A 15,416-nucleotide genomic window follows, 5' to 3' on the forward strand; every position below is an offset into this window, starting at 1 on the left:
ATGTTATTGTCGTTTCCGGAAAACACGTATCCTGGGGCAGCAGGACCATCTCCAGGGCCTTGTGTGGTGTTCTGATATCAAAAAGAAAGAAAGTTAAGTACTTTCCAAAACTGTAGTAGCATAGATATATTCCTGACCCATATTTCCAAACGTGACAACTATTATAAGCTTCTGTGAGAATTTTGAATAACATATACCCGTGCCTTTTCCCATAAGGATCTAAAAAAGGTCTTTACCTGCCAAAAAAACCAAAGTAGGAATCAACAGAAGATTCCTTTGCTCATAGAAAGGACCATGATACGCCCAAATTACTGGGAACAGATAAGAAATGCTAGTAAAAACATTGAAAAAACAAATCCATGAAACCTAGTGAGATAAAATTATATAAGATCAAATGAAATGAATTCTAATCCACCCTCCTCAAGGGACTTCAGGGTCAAAAGAGCCAAGGTTATTCTTGCATAAAATACAAGGAAAATTTTGGATGTATTTGGTATAAAGCAATATTAAATGATCATTGCTTCTGTTAGAGATGCATAACCTTTCTTGCTAATTTCTAAATGGTTAAGAAAATTTCTAAAAACCTAAAGAAAATATATAAAGAACCTGTAAGGTAGTTTTTCAGTGACCTAAACTCATTAAACTTGCTTTTTCTTTCCTTTTCTTTAATGTTTTCCTTTTTTCGGTTGCTGTTCTTGCTCTTCTCACCGTAAATTTTTATTGCCATCACTAGTATGCATCCTAAGAAGGTGGCGTTAAATTTTTTATAAAAGAGAGTGCTTGAAAATATTAGGATGGAATAACATCAGAGCGTATGGAATCAAGTACAATGGTACATTGTGACAGGCAAAATCCCTAAAAGTTGAAAACTAATAATTCAGAGTTCAAGAAAAAAATAAACATTCGAAATAAGAATATGATAGTAAATCTTGCAGATTAATATTACAATGTATTTCTAGAAGTCACGAGTGACAAAGGACAGGCCTTGGCTACCCCGTACACAATACTACTTAACTTCACAAACTAATTCAGTCATTCAAAAAAGATCTGATAAAGTAATCATCAAGGCCCCATTTGGTAATGGGTTAAGAGAGGGGTTAAGGGGGTTTAACCTCTCATTGACCCTCCAAACAACATAATTAGCATATAGGTTAACAAACCCTTCCAGACAAGATAACTAAAATTAACCCTCAACTAGATGGGTTTAGTATTCCACCCGACGAGGCGGAATAAGAGCTATTACCATTGTTTTAAATATCCCCGACATGGCCCGATATATTCCCTGATATATCCTTTTACAAGGCTTGCCGCAACCGATATAGTCTCCAAATATCATTTACCGCTTTTTGAGTATTTTGTGCGATATATCCCTGATATGACCGATATATCAGCCAATATGTTGGCCGATATATGCTTTTATATGGCTTGTCACAAAACAATATACCGCATTTGGCAATTTTTGGGCGACTTATTATAATTTTCCTATTATATCAAATGACATTTTAGCCTTAAAAAATCAATCCAAATGTTGCAACACTGATTTGTGCTTTTATTTGTTTTACAATGCTGATTAATGATCCTAAACATATATTATTTACATTTTGTATGCTTAGATTTTCGTAAGTATATAGAGATTACATTTTAGTGCATTATACTATATATGAAAACATATGTTATAGCATTCTGATATTTACCACATATCCCCGATATATCACCGATATCCTCAATCCGATATTTTCCCGATATCCGATATTTAAAACCTTGGCTATTACGCCTCCTTGACAAGGGTATGTATAGTAATTAACACAAGTAGAAAAGAGAGATATTTATACAATCTATAGTAACTAATTAATAATGAAAGGAAATAGAAGAAATTACTTCCCCTCAACACTATCGTAAGATGTCATTATGAATAGCATGCTGTTCATATGTTTTGGGCTCCCTGCAATTAAATCTTGCAAAGTTTACCTTAATAAGTTCCAATCAATATTCCTTTAAAGTTATGTTATTTTCATCTTCATTTATTTAGAACAAAATATGATATGCAATACTCCTTTAAAGGTATGTTATTTTAATCCCCATTTATTTAGAAAATATATGTTATGAATATGTGAAAAAATATGTTAATTTAAGATAATAAATCTAGACATATTGATGTAGATGATGAGTTTATACTAATCTTTGCGATACATTATAATATTATGAGTTATAGAGAAATAAAAAAGTCAAAGTTTTTATTCACCTAACCCTAACTTCTCTTAAATAGATATTAGGAGAATATTACAAAATAGATACGATATAAAATCATATCAAATCACATCTCACAATATATCATAATATCTTATAACATCTACTAGATCTAAATACTAATAATATCTAACACTCCCCCCAAGCTGGAGCATATATACTATATACGTCCAACTTGTTACAAATGGAAACAAAATAGCTAGTTGCAAGAGCATAATGTCATCTTTATCCGGAATATTTGAAGACGTCAACAATCAAAAAAAGTGTAGTCACAACTAGTAGAAGCTCTAAACAGGTCAGCTAGTAAAAACCATAGGTGGATCAGCCAGTAGAGAGAAACCCTAGTCGGGTCAATCAGTATAGAGAAACCCTAGGCGGGTCAGCCTAGTCGGGTCAGCCAGTAAAATCCTTGGCGGGTTAGCCCGCAGAGAGAAACCTTAGGCAGGTTAGCCAATAAAAACAAATCCTAGGCGAGTCAGCCAGTAAAAACAATGTCAAAATTAACTACGTACTTTTGCATCCAACCATCGGGCGAGCACAAAGAGTGTTCAGGATGAACAGTGCTTTTTGCCCTTTTTGGGTTAGGGTTTTCAGGGGTAAAGTTTTTTTTATTAAGGCTCAACAAAAATTTAGTAAATAAATGATGTAGAAATTAAAGATATTGTCGAAGCCGTCAAAGGTGTTGTTGTAGAACTTGTAGTCGCTGAGAAGAAGCATGGAGGCAGTAGAACCCCTCAGCGATCCCAAGATCGAGGAAAAGAAAAGAAATCTCTCTAGGATCAAGAAGGCTCTGATGCCATGCAAAGAAATAAAAAAAGCCGAAGTTTATTATTCATCTAACACTGACCTCTCCTAAATAGAGATTATGAGAATATTACAAAATAGGTACGAGATAAAATTATATCTAATCACATCTCACAATATCTCATAATATCTTATAATATCTGCTATATCCAAATACTAATAATATCTAACATGAGTTATTCACAATTTCCATAATTTTGATATCTCAATTGCAAGATTCACAAGAAATTTTCCATAATTGTTGTTTGCTTGAAATAATTTTTGGTATTTTTATGAAATCTAATTGTATAAGTTTATATGTATATGACTATACTCATCGAGGTGCGAGGAGCATCAACTTTTCCTAATTTTAGCTGATTTTTATCTTGCTTCGAAACAATCATTTGTTTATATTACATAATTTACAATGTTTTTCTAATTCATATGAGAACTTAAGTTCAATTTATTATGGTAAAATAATAATTATTAATTTTCCCTACTTTCAATAAGGCTGAAGTTGGTATTTTTTAAACAAAATAGAGAAATTATCCTCTTTAACCCTTCCTTTTTTGCCAAACACAAAGAAGTTACTTTCATACTAATTATCCAATCCAAACGGAAGTGAGTTATTTTTAACCCCTCATCATTGATTAACCAAATTAATTCTTCTCCTTAACCCTCCTCTGTTGAACCCTTGCCAAATGGCATCTAATAGACAAAAAGGGCTTATATCAATTCAATTACAAAACTACAAATCTACAAACTAGAGAATCTTATACATCTTCGAAGACAATCATGGCTAAACCACCCTCTTACGTATCGATACAACCCCAGAAAACAAGTCTTGCACACACGTGAATGTTTGAATAAGATTAATGAAAAAAGATTACCCATGGCATATCTGGATATGATTCGTACTTTTGCACCTTCTCTTGTAAAAACCTAATATATTCAATAACCTGCAATAATAAGGGGGATAAATAACAAAGGAAATTAGGAGTACCTTATCCATAAAAGCAGTATAGTTGTTTATCTTTTCACAATAATACATTTTACCTCTAGAAGAAATGATGCTTTATCTCTTTTCTGGTCGCTGTGCGGTATGAGATCTCTAAGTATTTGAAATCTGCAAGAGAAGCGAATAAGTGTATTTTCTGAACAGTGACCATTTAAATGCCATGGAACACATAACATTAACAAAAATATGAGGTTATTAAGAAATCTCATCATTTCCACATATGAAAACTTTATTCTCACTTCAAATAGTTTCAGGCAGAAATTAGTCAGCATCTAACTTTCTAACTACCTAAAGAGTATATAAAACCTAAAAGCAAAATAAGATAATCAATCAGACTTCATCCATAAAGAGAAAATAGATATCTACTGACTGTAAGAGAAGAGACGCAACTGGATTATATCCTCAAATGTAATTTTCATCAACTAAAATTAGACAAGCATCGATAATTGACAGTAGAGAGGAGGAAATATGCATGGCCAGCTGTTCACAAAACCTTTATGCATTGTTTTAAATATTCGGCCGATATATCCTATTATAAGGCTTCAAAATGACATGGTCTCAATATCCTTTACCACTCTTAGGCAATTTTTGGGTGATACATCATGATATTCCCTATAGATCAAGTGTCGTTTCAGCCACAAAAAATATTCTGAAGTGTTGCAAAATTGATTTGCACTTTTATTTGTTTTAGAAGATTGGTTTGGAGTTATGAATCAATTGAGATCTAAATACAAATAAATATCTGCATATGTAAATAACTGGAAATAATAATTAAGGGCTCAACTGCAACCAAATTCTTTAGAAAAAATCTTGCAAAAGATATTAAGCATGTATGTCTATTATATATCCCCTATATGTCCCTAACTAGTCTTTTACCCTCGCAATGATGGGGGATTTATTTTAAGGTACATATTCTTTTATCAAAAAGAAGTTGATTCCTAACATAATTAGTCATTAAAAAAGATAGCAACAATTTTATATTTGTTGAGATACTCCTCTTATTAAAAGTGTTATTTTTTTAGCCATTAATACTTGAATTATGTTTTAAATTTATCAGACAAAGTATATTCATAACAAAGTAGAACGAGCAAAGAGGACAAAGTGAAATGAATTCTCCAAGTAAGAAAGTTCATAATAGTTTCGAATAAACTTATTTTTAGCTCCATCAAATAAAACATGCTGGTAGGCGCCTCTTGGATGAAAATGAGATTATGTATATCTATATATATTAGAGGGAGAAGGTTGTGGAATGGAATATGAATGGATTTATGATCCATGAAATTGATAGAATTAATAGATATTAAATGAGAGCTATTAAATTAAGAGGTACTTAAATAGATGAGATAAAGAATTTGATGGGTTTTCAATTATGGTTAGAGATAAAAAGTTAATTGCTAATTACTTATAAGGTTCTTTTTCCTAGAAAACACCTTAAAATAGGGTAATTATAGGTAAACCACTTTCGGTTTTAATTTATACATGAACCAACTTTAAAATAGCATCTTGTTGCAATCAACCACCTCTCAATCAAATTTTCACTAACAAACAAAAAATAAGCTTAAAAATTTCAAGTTCAAGGTACATGAGTTGTATCCTAACAAGACCGAAACACTAAAAAAATTAGTCTCGTGCTTCAATGTAAGTTTTTAAGGGTAATTTTGGGTTTTTAGTGAAACTTTTGAGTAGGAGGCAGTTGACTGCAACAAAAGCTCATTTTAAAGGTAGTTTATAACTTTATATATAAATTGAAAACGAAAAGTGGTTTCCATATACTTACCCTATTTTTAAGATGACTTTTAGGGAAAAACTACTTATTAATTAATAGGCTGAAAAAATGAATAATGTAAAAATAAAATAAAGCCAAAATAATCACAAGTCGCCACATGGCAATCTAGGGCCTTACGTTAGAAGTAGATAGATATTCGCCATTTGATATAGAATTTTTATGTCCGACACATCCCCGATAACCGACTTATCTGATATAGAAATTTTATGCGCAACACATCCTCAATAACCAACTTTTAACATTGACTGTATGTCACAATAGTAAACTATTGTAAACCATTTCTATTATGTCTTGCAAAGACAGTGATACATAAAGCTGGCTCACACACGCATACACGTGCGCACCAACACGTCTATTAATGTTCTACTATGGTAAGAATTGGCTTATAGCAGTAAAATACTAAAAGAGGTAGAAAAACAATAACCTAAAAGGCAGTGAGTTAATCGCAAAATAACAATGATAAACTACGTATAACCCCTAATTCATAGGTGTATTTTAAGTTGATTGTTAAATTACCATAATTGTAATTTTATCTACCAAATGACAATCAACTCGTTTAGCAGTCGATAAGTAAAAAGGACATTTTTACCCCTATCTAACATGAAAAAGGAGGAAAATATGGGAGGGACGGACAGCTATAGCTGGGACCAAAGAGGAAGTACAAAAAGAGGTCGGAAGAAGAAGAGGAAATAGGGGCTACTTGTAGAGCGTGCTTGCAGCCATAAGTAGGGGCTCGGAGGGAGTGTTGGGGGTTTGCAGCACGGTAATATCTTTAGTCATTATCCTCAACTAAGCCTTTTCCAATGGCACTATGCCACTATCCACACATATATGACGATCATATTCAAACCCGAATAAAAGGATATCAAATAGTGACATGGTGACCATTTAGTAATGTCACTTGTAAGCCCAGATACAGGTTTTAGTTGCCAATCATTCTTTTTTCTTGGAATAGGAATCCATTTAAATTTCAAACATGTACAAATAATTACTATTCTTTGACACCTTACAAATTCTCAAAAAATTATTAATTTGTCATCTTATTCGCCACCTTTGCCTGCAACTCTTAGTTTCTCCTAGTTGCATTCTTCTCCATACAAACGCCCTCTACATAGCCCTTGAAAATATCTTATGCCTTGCCTACATAACACCGCTACTCCTCCATATGCATATTTTTATCTACTCTTCTTACAAAATTAGTTGATAGACCCTCCAAGCAATGATTATACTCCAAAACCTTTGGAAATCTAATTTACAATTACTTCATAAAATCAACCTTTTATTTATATCAAACTAGTAAAGTAGCATTTTCATATTTAAAGTTCCCAACTAGAATGATTTCAATGCTGAGGTTTTATACTCAATTTGATATCAGTTACTATCATTCCCAACTAAGCCGTTTCCTCAATGAAATGGTTTGATTTGAATCAAAATATTGGGTAATTAAAAAACATGTGCAAATATTTGAGTGTAAAAAAATGGGAAACTACGATAGATATGTGGATGTACACAAGGATAAGATAAAAAATGAGCTCCAGAGAGTTAAAGGTAGCTCATATTGAGTATAAAACGAGAGATAGATTAAGATGGCTTGGTCATGCACATCGCACATTACCACTAGAGAAAAGTTATAATATTATAATTAATGGAAAAAGGCTTGGTCATGCACATCGCACATTACCACTAGAGAAAAGTTATAATATTATAATTAATGGAAAAAGGATGATTAAAGGAAGGCCTAAGAAATTTGATGATAAACAATTAATAAGAATATGACAGTAGTTAACTTTGCAGAAGAGATAATCTTTAAGAGAATTGAATGGAAAAATAGAATTCGTGTAGCTACCCCAAGAAATTTGGGGTAAAGGATTTGATGTTATTATTCTAGTGCATTAATTTCATATTAATGTGATCTTTGATTAGTCAACTAATTTCAACAACAAATTTTAGAAGTTAAAGTCTCCTACTTATATCCAAGTTGCTATTTTACTTTTAAAGTTAATAATTGCCAATTGCAAGAGCCAAGTAATTAAAGAACATGATATTCATGAACAATACAATAGTCATGGAAGCAAAGTTCTATTGGTATTGTAGATGTTTCGTTTCTGTTCTAAGCAAAACATTTATAATTACATATTTCTATTTTGTAGTAATCTCATTTGCAATTTTTCTTTCAATTGTCCAGTCTTTTCATAACTACAGTTTTTTATGTTCTAACTTTCACACCCTTTTATTTATTAAGCCATACAATTTTTGAGTTATTTCTGCTATTCAGTTTGTTAGTCATAAATAATTTCCAAAAAAGCATTAAGCTTCATTGGTGTCTATAATATTGTGCACACAAATCGATGTGAAAAACTCCTTTTTTGCTGGATTATAAGCACAAAATATTCCAGTGCAACTAATCTAGAACAAACCATTATGATAGCTAATAACAATAAATTATGTTTTTACTTGACATTAGGTGAAAAAAATCTCATTGGAGGAAATATATTTTGAAGCCATTAATATGAATTGGAGAAGATAAAATCAACAATGAACGTTTACGTTCATCACATATCTCACCCAGTACCTATGTTTTAAAAGCTCTCACCTAGCCCAACTAGACTCCTGCCTAGGCCTAGGCAGTATCTAGGCTCCTCGGCTAGGTCTTAGGAGAGCATAGGCCTAGGCGGTATGTAGGTCTTGTTCATGATTTCCTCTATTTCATTCGTGATTTCCTCCATTTTGTCGTGATTTACCATTTATTCTATTTATGCAGGATTGATTATGAATATGTGATTGTTATTTATTTTCTGTAATTTTCTATAAATTTAATGCATTTATTTTTAATTATTGTAATTAAAAATAAAAAAAAGGAAAACCACTTGGGCCCCGTGTAGGCGTCTGGGCTAGTGTATACTCTGCCTAGTGATTTCTATAACTTTGCCTAATACCTACCCAAATCACTCCCTCCCTCTTTCAATTTAAGACAATCTAAGATGGTTTCGAACAATTTAAACAAAATAAGGCAGAGCTAATTTTTATCTTCTGAATTCAATAACATAGGATCTATTTTTTTATTAAGTAGGCCCCTGATATTTATCAATAGACTCTCAACACCTTTTACAAAAGGCAACTCCATAAACTTGCTCTGCTAAATATCTCATAAAATTCTATTATGCCTCGTTTGGTATGCAAAATTAGGGAATGGAATAAGTGTGGGAACGGAATGCTCATTTCCGTTCTCATGTTTGTGTGATTAGACAATGAAGCATTAATGAAAATCTTTTTATTTTTGGTATGGGTAATTAATAAGCAATCATGCATCCAGGCATATTTAGTATGTATTTTATTTTTTTCATTCACACTTAGGTGGGAATGCCCATTCCCTACCAACTCATTTGGAATGCTCATTCCCACAAAATGTGGAATGAATGAGAAGAGGAAATGTGCACTCTAGCTTTCAAAAAAGATTTGGCACTATTATCAATGCGTGATGCGCAATGCAAGGCGAAAAGTCCCTTTAAAAGCACAAGCGCAAGGCGCAGCAATGTGCACACCCAAGTAAAGCGAGATGCACACCACAAACATAATTTTTCAAGATAGATAATCAAGCATAACAAAACATGTCTATAAATTCACATAAAAACATGTCTAAATTAATAACATCTACTATCAAATTACAAAATAAGATTTTAATTCATAATGCTAAGCCTAGTAGTAAATTTCATAATTTTCCAAATCAAAAGTCAAATCAAGACTACTATTGAAGCAAAACCAAAAAGTAAACAAGAACAAGTTAGAGCCCTCAATCGGTCTAGTAAAATGAATTAATGAGTTTATTTTTCTTCTTGCGATATATAGGTATCAAGACCCTATTGAAATGTTAAAGAACAAAATATACGAGGTTGTCTTACATGCGCCTTGTGCAAAGCACCCTCGCACAATGAGCTTGCGAGACACAGAAAGGCATTGATGCATTAGTTGTGGACGCTTTGCTACCTCCCGACATCGCAAGCGCATGAGGTGCAATGAGGTGCAAGTCGTTGATAACACTATTGTTTGGTATGCATGAATGAGAAGTGGGAATGAGCATTCCATTCCCACCGATATCTTTACTAGGAAAAAACGAACGAAGTGGAGAGAGAGGTTGTCCATAAAAAGCTAGCAAGACATTGACCATGTTAGTTATCATTGTAAGTTCAAGCAGTAAAAACCTTCCAAATGCCCCAATATTAAAAACCTAGCTGGAAAACCTCCCAAAAGTCACATATATCAAAAGAAGAATGAATAAGGATAATTAACATATAGTATAGGAAACTCCATTAACAATTGAGGCAATATGCGAACAAAAATCTAGTAATGACTTCTTCAAGTTACCATAATCAACTAAAAGGCATAAACTAGGTGCCAAATGAATAGTTAGTATTGTTCAAATTAAACGAATATATTTGCCTTCTTTCTACGTGAGGTTATAGGTGTGGGCCCACATCCATCAAAAGTAAGATTCTATCATTTCACCACTACTTTTCTTCTCCTTCTCATATCTCTATTTGACTATATTCCTTACTTTTCATTTTGGTTAAAATACCAATCTCGCATATAAACTGACATCACTTTATCACTTTGGCATATAAACTAACACTGACGAGTCTTGGACATAAAAAGTGACAAGTTGCGACAATTAGGCATTTTCGATTGCCAACGGCAAGTTTTGAGCGCAAAAGTTAAGGGATTTTTGCATATATAACCCTCAAATATCCCATATTTACAAACTTGCCCCCAAGTTATAAAATTTGTACAATATATCTCCCCCCTGTCACATATCCTCCTATCACCTTCTCCTTTCCTTCTTTCTCTAACGCAACATCTCTTCTCAACTTCTCTCTCTTCTCTTTTCTCTCTCTCCTCCTCTCTTCTCTCTCCTCCCTCTCCTCCATTCCCTGCTCCACCTCAGGTAGAATGTTTGATGTTGGGTTTGACAGAGGAGGAAGAGGTTGGATGTTTTATGAAGATGGAGTGGGTGGAGCAAGGGGAGGAGGGAGGGAGAGTTGGATTTTTGTCTGCAAATATATATTTGTGTGTGTGTGTGTGTGTATCTGAGAAAAGCTATGATGCAACGCAAGAACGTCACAAGAATGACGCATCATTTTTTTTCTCAGAGAAGTTTCTATTTTTAAGCTTTTTAATTACTCGCATGTATCACAATTAATTGTTGGGAGTTTCTATGTTTAGAGGTATAGGAAAAGAGACAATAAAAATAGTCACATACCAGTTATGGATGATACATACACACACATATACTAGTTTTTATGCACGTGCAGTGCACGTGGTAAAATATCAAAGTATTTTTTTATATTTATTTTGTTACTATAAATAAGTCAGATTTATCTTGAGTTCAAATATGTAAAATTAAATTATTAGATTTACTATTATTTTTATTTAAATATTATTAAAAATCAATGTAATGGATTTTTAAGCTAAACCGAGATGAATGTACCTAACTGGGATATTGTAATTGTCATTATGAACTATAATTATAGCAATAAAGAAATTATTTCTTATTGTATTGAAAATAGAATTGCACAGCATTTTTGGATATTATAAGCTTAATTGGGACATCTTAATTGATTTCTTAAGAAAAAATATGAATTGACAAATTGATTTCTTAAGAAAAAATATGAATTGACATAATAATATCTTCAAGTAGAATAGTAAAAGAAAATAAATTAAATTAATACTAAGTAGAATAGTAAAAGAAAATAAATTAAATTAATACTTTATGTCATATTCCAAACTCTACTAATCCCAATATATAATATGGAGTCAAACATGAATAGCAATATCATTATGAACTAATGTTCTAGTAAAAAAGAAACCACATTTCTTATTATATTGAAAATAAAATTGCACAACACATTGAGATATTATAAGCTCATGTTTTGTAATAAACAATTTTACTAAATCATAATAATCATATAAAAATAAATTGCAAGGAATGGTTCTGAGATACCTCTTCTTATATAAGATAATAAAAATCAACTTATACAATAATATGCATTATTGAAAAGCAGTAGGATTTGAGCAAACCTATATAGAAATTTATAATGAAACTCAAAGAAACATGAAGATTTTAATCAAGTGCGCATTGCAGAACATTATAGTCAGAGAGTAATTATCCAAAAGCAGTAAGATTAGAGCAAACCTATAAACAAATTTAGAACGGAACTCGAAGAAACATAAAGATTTCAAACAATTGTGCATTGTAGAACTTTACAATTATAAAGTAATAATCCAAAAGCAGTAAGATTAGAGCAATCACGTACTTTAGAATAGTGGTAATCGCCACATTTTTAAATTTTCTGATAATTTTATATCTCTTTGCATAAGTAATGGATGAACTTATTATGTATTCTCAAGGTAGGATCTCACGATATATGTTGTCAGTTAATGGCATTTTACTAATTGATGAGAGAAGACCTCGTATTAAAAGATTCCAAATTAATATAATGAAAATAAAATGTGTAGAATGTATGTTAGCAAAACAGTGCGAAGGAGTGCATGATGTACAGATAAAAGTTATATTAGTCTAATTAACCAAATGTTAGATTTCATTGTATCATCAGAATACTTTCACATGTTACATTTTAAAAGTTTTAGTGATCATGTTTTTTCAGTTGATATTATTTCTTGAATTTTGAAAAGTAAATACCGCTTTCTGTATGTAGTCTCATGATTGTGCTTTCTTTGGTCTTACAATTTTTTGTGCATACACCAATTTCAAATTGCTGATATCATATATTTTTGAATTCTTGTGCAAGTATCAAAGCTCTTAAGAGAATCAGGCATATTCTTGTAGGCTCCAAAGCTGAAATTTTTATATTTATGTGTTTGTGATTTTCTTCTGTATTTTTGCGGAATGAAAGACAAGAGACATATTGGTCTATATTAATCTTACATACTAATTTCATATTTATTAAATTTAGAAAAATTTGCATTGGAAGTAATCGAAGTCATTATCCAATGAAATAGTGCTGACAACGTGTTACTTTTCCATGGGGATAATTACTAGTGATACGAAACTGAAGTTGATTAGTTCAGTGGATAAAAGATTCAAATAATGGAAGATTAAGATAATGAATAATAAAAATAGAGGACCAACAGATTTTCTTCCGAGAACTATTAAATAAAATTTATATTATCACATATACAAATCACAAGATGCATGAAAGTTTTAAAAAAATTTTAATTTTATTTCCCCCACTATCAGGCCGACTTTTGCAAACAATTATAATTAATTACTTTAAAATAGTCTAATCTAATCTAATCTAATAAGAAGAAAATAGATGGAAGTATTGTGAAAATTATTGTAATTAGATACCATGATTAATTGACTAAAATAAGAAGAACAATATCTAATCTAGTTCATAAACTTTAAACAATCTAATCTAATTCTGATAAGAAGAAAATAACAAAGATAAAAAGTCATCATTATTAAATAAAAAGAGAGACACCAAAACCGAACCTTTGAGAGAGAACAGTTGATAATTGCTTCAAAGTCTAAGAAATATTTGGTGAGAGAAGAAAGTAGATTTGGTGCTTTATTTATACCCGAAGAGTCCTATTGCTATAATAAGAAAACTTGGTTATAATAAGAATTCGGTTATCTTTGTGAATGTACGTATTAAAAGATAGATACAATCATAGCACGTGCAATATGATATCTTTCTGTAATATAAACTTATTATATTATTGTTAATAAATTAATCATAATATTATTTTACACATGCAAAGTAGATAAATTAGTTTAAACTTTTAGATAGTGTATAATATTTCAATTTCAAACTTAAAAAAAGTATAATATCATTATTATATAATGTCATGTATTAAGGATAGATATATTAGTTGTATTAAGGATAGATATATTAGTTTAAACTTAATTTAAAAATTATTAGAATTTGATTAAGTTAGAATTTTATTAGGATTAGGATAGTTCAAACTTTGAAGTTATTTGATTAGGATTAGAATAAATCATTAAATACAATTTAAAAATTAGAATTGATTAGTGACTCAAAACTTGTTGTCGGTGACCAGAGTAGCCTAATTGTCGCCATTTTGTCACTTTTTATGCTAAAGTGTCACTAGCATCACTTTATGTCAAAATGATAACGTGGGGTCACTTTATATGCCGATTTGGTATTTTAGCCCTTTCATTTGCTATACCAGCAAAAACATTTAATACCATATTTTACAAGAAATCCAAAAATATATTCCTTCCTCCTTACCTCATCGCTCCTCTACCCAATTGACACTTCTGTTGGTGCAATATCAACTTCCCCAAAGTTTCAAAAGTTTATGTTCATCATAATAACAACATCCGACAAACACAATGGCATAACATCAAAATTCCATTTTTTTTATTCCAAATATTACAGGGAAATGCAAACACAGTAAACAAATTCTAGCATATAACACGAGTAGCCAACCTGTCATTAATTTTGCTCCTTCGACGCTGCTCTGTTGCAGAATGCTTCGATCTCGGTGTACTGGGTTGCTTCTGTTCAACATTCTTCCCGTCCACCTTCACTGTCAAATCCCCTAAAAAATCCCACAAAAACAAAATAAGAAAACCTAACAGTAAATAGAACGCAGAGGCAACCTGAGACTCTTTAATAAAAACCAGCAGCTGAGAATAAAACGGAAGGATCCAAGCGAGAAAAAAGAAAGTTGTGCCTTTTGGAAAGGAGCTCTCGCGCCTTGAGTACTCATCCTCGTCTTCTTCGTCTTCGTCGGGAAAACCTCTGCTGGATCTTGAGACGGATTCCATCCTTCTACTCCTCGAATTCTATAATTGAGCTTCGTTTCTTCTTTCTTTGATCTCAGAAAACCCTAACCCTAGAGGGTAACAACAAGAGATTTGGCAGAGAAAACCCTAAGCTCTAGAGGGAGACGACGCCGGCCGATGGCAACGAGGGGAAATAATATAATGTGGGAGAGGGGGTTTTCTGTAAAATGTCGACGATTGGGCGACCTGAGCCTGTCGCGTTTTCGATCTTCACCAGGGTAACCCCCGGCGGACGTGATTCGATGGATTTAATTTTCGTTTATGGAAAAGGTTTGAATTCCGAGTAGGGATTCCTCTTTTTCAATTGCCCTATTTTCTCTTTGGTACCCAACGTTTATTATTTTCATTTTGTTGCCGCTAATGATCTTTTTAACCCTTTGATCCCTAAAGTTTCAATTCTACTACACTACTTTTGATAACCAAAAGTACTGATTTTATCGCTGACGCGCCAGCGTTTCAAGCACATTTCATTTTGACACTTGGAGAGCTACAAATCGCTAAAAGCATACGAGGACAGTGATACTTTCTTTTTTTACCCCCTTTTTTTTAGGGAAAAAGAACTTCATTTAAAAGTGCCCATGAGAACAAGCTTATGTTCTTTGAGCTTTTGATTTAACAATTAATTGATGATGTGACACCTTATTAAAATATAATTTTCTATTAATTACTTCTAAATTAACTTATCCAATTGGTTTAGTATATTATTTAGTATACTATTATAATATAAATATTATTTTATTTTATATTAAAATATA

General features: G+C 31.9%; 1 pseudogene; it reads right to left on the reverse strand.

The window, feature by feature from the left end:
- The window catches only part of LOC109843496, a 15,296-nt pseudogene extending 350 nt beyond the window's left edge, over nt 1-14,946 (reverse strand).

Source organism: Asparagus officinalis, chromosome 5 (genome assembly GCF_001876935.1).
Source record: "Asparagus officinalis chromosome 5, Aspof.V1, whole genome shotgun sequence".
Taxonomy (NCBI): Eukaryota; Viridiplantae; Streptophyta; class Magnoliopsida; order Asparagales; family Asparagaceae; genus Asparagus; species Asparagus officinalis.